At 39.4% G+C, this 8,362-nt stretch overlaps 1 protein-coding gene across 1 annotated transcript in view; it reads right to left on the reverse strand.

Moving 5' to 3' along the window:
• pdgfd (platelet derived growth factor d) overlaps positions 1–8,362 on the reverse strand; it is an 88,625-nt gene that overhangs the window by 29,000 nt on the left and 51,263 nt on the right. The gene's annotated exons all lie outside the window — the stretch shown is intronic.

Below are 8,362 nucleotides of genomic sequence, written 5' to 3' on the forward strand. Positions count from 1 at the left end.
AAAAAGAAGCTACGAGAGTCTGAGAAGGAGAGATAAGAAAGAAAGTTGTTTGTAGTTTACTCAGTTTTGAAAACTATGAAGGTGCATTTAGGTCAAGGCTTCATTGCGACTTTACATTTTCATTAGTTTAGACTGAAGGGCAGCACCTGCTCCAGTATATGGTTATGAGATTCTGTCATCTGACAGGCCAGAGTTTATTTCAAGTTCAAGTTTTTCTACCACAATTTCCTCTAGGTGCTTCCTCCTACAGTCAAAAGTCAGGTGTGATGAGATATAGCCCAAGTCAAGATAGACAGAATACAATTAATAAAAATAAATATTTCAAACTATGGCGGCTACGGACTACCTTAATATTTTGCTTCACTAGAAAAACAGAAAAGTCTGTTTTGACTTTTGTCTTATACCTATAACAAAGAAATGCCATGGGACTAACAACAGCACCAACACAAGCAGTAACGCACTCACCAGATTGTTCCACATAATCTTAGAACTGCCTCCGAGGGGCTGAAATAATCTACCATATGTGAACAAGTGTTTGGGGGATTCAGATTCAGAAGCATGTCCAAGCCCCTGATCTTCTGCAGGATTAAAACTGTATTAAATTAGATTAATGAGGAGGGAGTGTTGACTGAGATCTGTACCGTAGCACAGATTCTTTGTGCTTCCTTTGAATCCTTTTTTTAACAGGTTTAATGTCTACTTGACAACATTCAAAGTCGGAAATTATTATTATTATTATTATTATTTTCAGTTTAATTTTTTTCTAAATGCTTTGCAAATGAAGTAAATGTCCAACAGTTGGAAAATGTGCTTTTTTTTTTTTTTTTACATTTTATGAAGACATTCATAATCAAATGTTGGTCATTTGAACTAACTTTAAACACAGTTGTTTACGTGGTTATTTAAATTTACCCATTTCCCTTAATTTATGACAAATTGAAAATTAGGATTAGAGTTTTCTTCCTCTGGGTTGAAATAAATTACAAATAGACAATATTTTAATTGCTATAACACAGAACAAACAAAAATGGAAGGCTTTCCAACTCAGAGGTTCATTGACTGAAGCATAATTTGGGTTTAGTTGACTGGAGGAGTAGATTTCTTACACTTCTCTCACACAAACTTCAGAAAAACACCATTTTCCTATAAATTTAAACTGTTCACTAAATGAGAAATTTAAAATTATGTGGGCACAAAAGTAAACTGGTGACTTTAAAAAAAGGATAAAATAAATTACATTTTTAATTTCAAATTTACATTTTTTGCTTTTAAAGTATATTAAGCATTAGTTCTACACCTCTTTCTATTTTAAAGATCTAAATGTGTCCTCCATAACTCCTTAGTGCATGGTGTTGATGATGTTATTGTTGTGCAGTAGCTCAAGATGAGTTGCAACTAATTTGGGCTCCTTTAGTTCAAATAATCACCATATTGTAGTCTCAGTTTCCTACAAGAACAATCTGAGATGACAGCACCAGTAAATATTTAAAAGTTAAATTCATCAAATGAAGTGTATAAAAGTGAAATTGCATGAATAAAAAATAAAAATTTCCATCTTCTCTATGTTGTCTTGTTTTTTTCCATCTCAAACACTTTTTTCTCAGATAATAAGCAGTGCACCAATTCCTCATCTGTGTCCTTCTTTACTTTTTACGGAGAAAACATATTTTAAATGCCTTCCCAAATCCCTCTTCTTCCCCCTTGCCTCTGATTACAGAGGGAAGAACATCTTAAAACCAGAGTCCGTCCTTGTTCTTTTATCCTCCTGACAAAACGACAAAGCTAATCTCCTTATCCATTAATTTGACAGGTTTTTAGAGAATACCTGCTACCTCTTGCCCTCTATGCCTCAGTTTCTTCTCTAATGTAAAAATGGATGGAATAGAAAAACTTTATTAGCTTATACTTTTTTGGTATTTTCAGATAGCATTACTAACAGAGATGTGCCATATCGTGCCTTTCACAAAAATACTTTTACATATTTGAGTGTGACTTATCGTAATTTCATAGATATGACCGCATGACACATGTCAATTCCCAACTATGTCCAATAACATGTCAATAGTTGGTCCATAGTAGATCACATCAGATCCAGCTTCTAGAAGGAAAACTCGACCATCTTGGTAATACAAGGTTGTTTCAGTACAACACCCTCCACCCCCAATCAAATTTCATGTCCAGAGGTCTCATGTATGAACAGTGCATACGCACGAAAAGGTTGCATGTGCCAGGTTCCACGAAAGGGTGCATAGATATTTGATAATTTCTGACTTGCCTGGAGAATGTGCTTACCACCGTGCACACTTTTTCAGTCCACAGTATCAAATAAAAAAGTGCTGAAACTCACCTAAATATGCTGAAATATGACACCATTCAGTTTCCTACATCCAGGGGGCATTTAGACATGACAATGGGGGCAGCTGTGGCAGAGTGGTTAGAGCAGTCATCCTCCAGTGGGAGAGTTGGGGGTTCGATTCCAGCAGCAGTCACATGCTGAAGTGTCCCTGGGCAAGACACTGAACCCTTCATGGTCTCCGATGTGTAGGGTTGGGCATTGAGGATCGAGGATCGACTAGAACCAAGACTAACTGTCCGGTTTTCCCGGAATCGTTCGAAATATTTAATTTTGATTCCTACTTTCGATGCCTAGTTCGCCAACTGTAAGTAGAAGCCGCCCGCCGAAAACCATCAGAGAAGAATCCACCGGAAGTGTTCCCATACATGGAGAGTGAGTGGCCGCAATCAAAAGTGTGGCTTAATTTTAATAAAATGACCAGTCAGCTTAGTGCAGCACTTGCAATAATTTCATATTGTGCAAAGGAGGGTGTAGAAGTCAAAGTGTGGCCCATCTTTGATGCGCTCCGTCGGACTATTTTCGCTGTTGGGTCCAACCCTCAGTGCCGTGTGTCCCATCGGTGTATGAATGTGATAAAATACTGATTGTTCTTTGTAGAGATCTAGTAGAGTGCTGTATGAATGTGTAAATGAGGGCACAGATTGTTGTGTAAAACATTTTGAGTATCTTGGTAAGTTAGAAAGGCGCTATATAAGTACAGTCCATTTACCAATTACCACTTTCTCATGAGTTTGAGCATTTATGGTTTAAAGCAGAATGATGAAATTAAATGAGATTTAACTTCAATATAACATACAACACAACTAAAATGATCAAAACAACTTTACTCCAAAGTAAGCTGCAAAATTTCAAACATTTTTGGTCACTTGTAAGGATGTAAACCTACATCCATGGCCAGTGAGGCACACAAGACAGATGAGGCACATAAAATGTGTTAATTGTCTAAGGGAAACTTCCATTCTCACAAAGGAGAAAATGGGGTCTGGTGAGCAAATTAAATCATAATACCTCACCTGTGATGATTTCTACAGTCAACAAGGTGCAGACAATCTTATAGGTCCATAAATAGTTGTGTAAAGTTGTGTGTAATTGTGAAAGAATAGCAGCTGTAGCACAGCTGAAAGACATCACCGATAGAAGAATTGGCAGTCAGCATATTTCCGGGGATCACATTGACCAAATACTGATAGTACTGATAGTGTATTTTACAATCACCCCTAGGCCATGCCATGTTAGCTGTATGGGACTGCCTCACCTATATAATACTCAGATATACTGTATCAAATTCCCCTACACTTTTGAAACACTCTGTTGATGTTCAGCAACTATTGACATGGTCTATTTAACAAACAAACCTCTAAATTCTACTGAGCTCGAGTACCTCTGTGTTTTTTATGACTTTATTATATACATGCATAAAGTTGAAAATGCCTCAGCCTCAGAAGTGTGCCGCCAGCAGATCTCTGTTCATCTAATGAAATGATAACTGCAGCTTCACACACATACACAATCAGTCCTCATAGTGCATGTGCGCCACATATGTTTTGAATCCCCACTACTTATTTAAAAGCATCTCCGATTTATGTTTTATGAAACTCCTAGTTTTCTTGCACCTAAACATGGTTTCTGATCATGTAGAGAGGAGCATCGCACATGCAGGACATATTTACATCTAGCTGCATAATTAAAAGGCGGAGCATCAGGAGAGGTGTCTCATGTGCGCTCAGTTCCACGTTTGTCAGGAGGTATGAAGGAAAGGTGCACAGAAACGTGTGCGCATGGTTTGATAAATCTGAATATTTTTGTGCACATGTAGGCATCCGTTAACTTTTACCCACTTTTTCCTTTTTGGGTCATAGGGGTAACTAGTGCCCATATTTGGCAGTCACTATACGAGAGGTGGGGGACACCCTGGACAGGTCTCCAGTCCATCACAGGGACATAGAGACAAACAACCATTCACTCTTACTCACATCTAGGGAAATTTTAGAGTTGCCAGTTAGCCAAACATGCATGTTTTTGGTTTGTGGGAGGAAACTGGTGTACCTGGAGAAAACCCACGTATGCACAGAGAGAACACGCAAACTCCACCCAGAATGGCCCCCTGGCCAGGATTTGCTCTGGTGACTTTCTTGTTGAGAGGCAGCAGCTCTTACCAACTTTCAGTATGAAAGCTGCACACTCTTTGGTAGATGGCACCCCAGGTCATGTGTTGGTGAATTAAGAATAAGTGCACCCAATGAGAGTTAAAGCTGAGTGCTTGCCTTCATCAACTTCATCACCATATTCCATGTCCCTCATGTTCCTTCATCACCAACAAGTGATGAAGGAACATGAGGAGGAGACATAAGCAGCTGCACATGAGGCTGAAAGGTACAACCCAACAAACCTTTGCTTCATTAATCACTTATATTATTGGACGACAGGAAGACTTGATGATTTATTTAAATGACTGATACCACTGCATATTGTTTGGTCAAGATTCTAAAGCCTGACTATGTTTAGTTTGATAGGTCTGTTTATTTCACTGTTCTTTGCTTACATTAGTATTTGTAAATTAAAGTTTGTTGAATTAGGGAATTGTACTTTGCAGACTTCTGGGGCCACAAGCATAAAAGAGTGCAATGTGAAAATTATGTGCACACCGAGGTATTCATATATATCAGTGTCCGTGCATGTGTTTCTGTGCACCATTTCTTCATACACCCCAACGGAAATGAAACAGTGTACATAAAACTCCTCCCCATCTACTCACCTCTATTTAAAGATGCGAGTAGATGCAAATATGTACCGCATGCATAATTCTCCCCTTTGCACAATCAAAAAATTTTCTAAATGTAGGAAAATAAGGGATTTTATGGGATGTGAGTCAGAAACACTCCTTAATAAGGTAGTGGGACATAAAAACGTATTTAGTATACTGTTCTTTAGGATCTGCTACATGCGTAAAGAGGAGTGAAGGTGTGTGTGACCCTGCCGTTCTCAGAGCAGTGCACACCAACAGAAGTAATAAAAAGGTTAAATGGTCAGACATTAAGGTGAGAGTAAAGCAAAGAATGGGTGCCAATTGTTTCTCATTCCATATCTTTAGACTCCATTTACTGTGCATGAATTACACACTATTATTGTAAATTAATGAAGTGATCTGGGGGTGTAGATCTCACTTCTGAGACTGAGGCATTTCCAACTTTAAATGTGTGTTTAATAACATAATTACTATAAACAATTGGCAGCACATGGTAGGCCTTAGAAACTTATTGATCAAATAGTTGATGTTAAGAAAATGAGTCTCTGTGAGTCCCTTGATGGTGCATTTCAGCAGAGGTGTACGGGAATTTGATATATCTGGGCATCATACAGATGAGAACATCCCATACAGCTAGCATGGCACGGCCCAGAGACGACTGTGAAATGCCTGGCCTGTCAGGCAGATCCGTCTGAAAATCTCTGACTGCAAAGAACCCCAGTGTGGTGAGGCCTTTAACGTCATGACACTGACAATGCTGTGCGCCAACAGGTCAGTGTGATACCCGAAAACACTCTCCTTATTCTTTCACTCATAACAACACCCTGTAGTGCAAATGCTACTTTTGTCCCACAGTTATGAACATTTAATACAGCAATTTATGGGCATGTGTCATTGTCTACACCTTGTTGACCTGAGGAATCATCACACGACTTGTTCTGAATTAATATGCTTATCAGACACTTTCGTGTCAGACACTATCATCTCATTATTTTTCTCAGTGAGACTGGAAGTGCCCTTTAGACTATTCACATGCATTTTATACACCTCAACTGTCAGTGCATCTTGTAAGCATGCAGTCAAAGATGCATGTTTACATCTACGTGTAAAAAAGTTGGAAACATTACAGTTTACATTGGACTGAGGTTGTTTGATCGTTTTTTAGGTATGCTATAAGTCATGATGTGTGAGGATGAACCTGGTTCAGTTCAGTGTTTGGTTTTAAGCCATAAACACTCAAATTCATGAAAAAAGATAAAAAACACAGAAAATTAAATGGAGTTGTTTTGATTTATCTTGGTGAGTTTCAATACTCTATACCAGGGGTGCCCAATACATCGATCGGTCACCACAACTGTGCAAAAACTAGTGAGCTACCGAGTTGTCTAGTTAGACTTCAATTTAGCATTTTTAACTGATTTGACCAACATGTTGAATTACCTTAATGTATAGCTGCAAGGAAAAGACAAAACCATACTGTCAGTTCAGTGCAACATTCTGCCTCAAAGCTGCAGTGACATGATTTGGCTAACTTCAAGAACCTCAGAGCTTGAGATGAACGGGGAGGCATGTGTGAAAATTGACAGTGCATGCTACACAGAGCAGATTGAGAACTGTCTGTCAGAGACTGACAAACACTTTTGAGACTTGTTATACTGGAGCCAGTTGCTACATTCATGTGTTACCCTTTTCAGGAAGATGCTGAGGTTGCGTCACTGACATCAAAGTTGGAAACACTGTTTCTCTTAAACTTTACTGGAGTAGAGGATAAGATGTTGACACTACAAGCTGACATTCAGCTCAAGGCCAGGGCTAATGGACAGTTCTGGAATTTACTCACAGAGGAAAAGTACCCCAACATGAGGTAATTTGTTTCCTCCCTTTGCATTATTCGGCTACACTTATTTCTGTAAGTCAGCCTTTTCCCACCTGAAAATTATTAAGTCCAAATACCATTCCACTGTGACTGATGATCATTTAGAAACGGGCTTGAGGCTGCCTATCAGCAGTTACTGTCCATGGCTGATTCCATTCAGAGCAAGTCATCAGAGTAAGGTAATGACAAAAAATGTACAGTTGTATTGTGCAATATAGGTTAATGCAGTTATGCAGGGTACATCACCATATACTGTACAAATGAAGAATCCTTAACAATGTTTTCCTTGGTATTTTATTGTTGTCAACGGGGGTGGGGGATGAAGGAGGACGTCCTGTCTGTGTTCCCCACATGCTAGCTTAGCGCCACATTGCTGCCGGTTTTTATTGAGGGGTTGGGGATGCGGAGTGGTACGTCAGTAGCATTTTTACTAGCGCCCTTGTATTGTACCCCGCGCTACATCAATACTGATAGTTGTTGATTGGGGGGTGGGGGTTCGGTAGGCAAGGCGCTCGGTTTTGTTGATGGGGTGGAGCCATGGGCATCAGAAGCATCTGTAATGTGTGGGGGGGTGGGGGACACTATAGTGTGTGTGCGCTCACGCGCATGCACGCACACCATTGTGCAAAAAAGTGTACACTAGTGTACAGAAAAGCAACATTTCATCTAGTTTTCCTTACTTTAATTCCATTTATGGGGGTCGACATGGTGTAGAGGCAGGGCAGCCGGCTCGGGACCCGAAAGTCCCAGGTTCAATCCCCGGTCACTGCATACCTTGTGGTGTTTCTGGGCAGCACACCTTATCCCCCAAATGTCCCCCGGGCACCCTCAATAGCTGCCCACTGCACCACCTGGTGGTGGATGGGTTAAATGCAGAGAGTAATTTTGCCATTGTATAGAAACATACAATGATGACAATGTGATAACATTATTATTATCATTATTATTATTATTATTATTATTATTATTATTATTATTATTTAAAACATGTTTCTCACCAAGTTTATTCAGCTATGGGTTTTAAAGACATTTTAACTTTAATGCACTTTAATACAGAGCGTCAGGTCAGCACTATTTGTGTTTATAGAGAAATAAAAAACATCACCACTCGACTTTTTTACTTGTGTTCAACACTACTCATCTAAAGAATGTTGCTCACAAAGCTTGAGGACAATAAGGTGTGGGGTTTTAAAGACATTTAAACTTTAATGCATCTTAACACACAGCGTCTCTTACACCTGCAGTGTCTTACAACGTCACAGTTACTGCTAAGCTACAGATGTAGCGCTGCACTTCTCTCAAGCATCCTCCTAACCATGTATATATGTTTATGATCAACCCTCTGGTCAACAACTGCCTGCACTAAGCTCGCTAAGCTGGTGAG

The sequence above is a fragment of the Nematolebias whitei genome, chromosome 6 (assembly GCF_014905685.2).
Source record: "Nematolebias whitei isolate Nwh7 chromosome 6, NemWhi1, whole genome shotgun sequence".
Classification (NCBI taxonomy): Eukaryota; Metazoa; Chordata; class Actinopteri; order Cyprinodontiformes; family Rivulidae; genus Nematolebias; species Nematolebias whitei.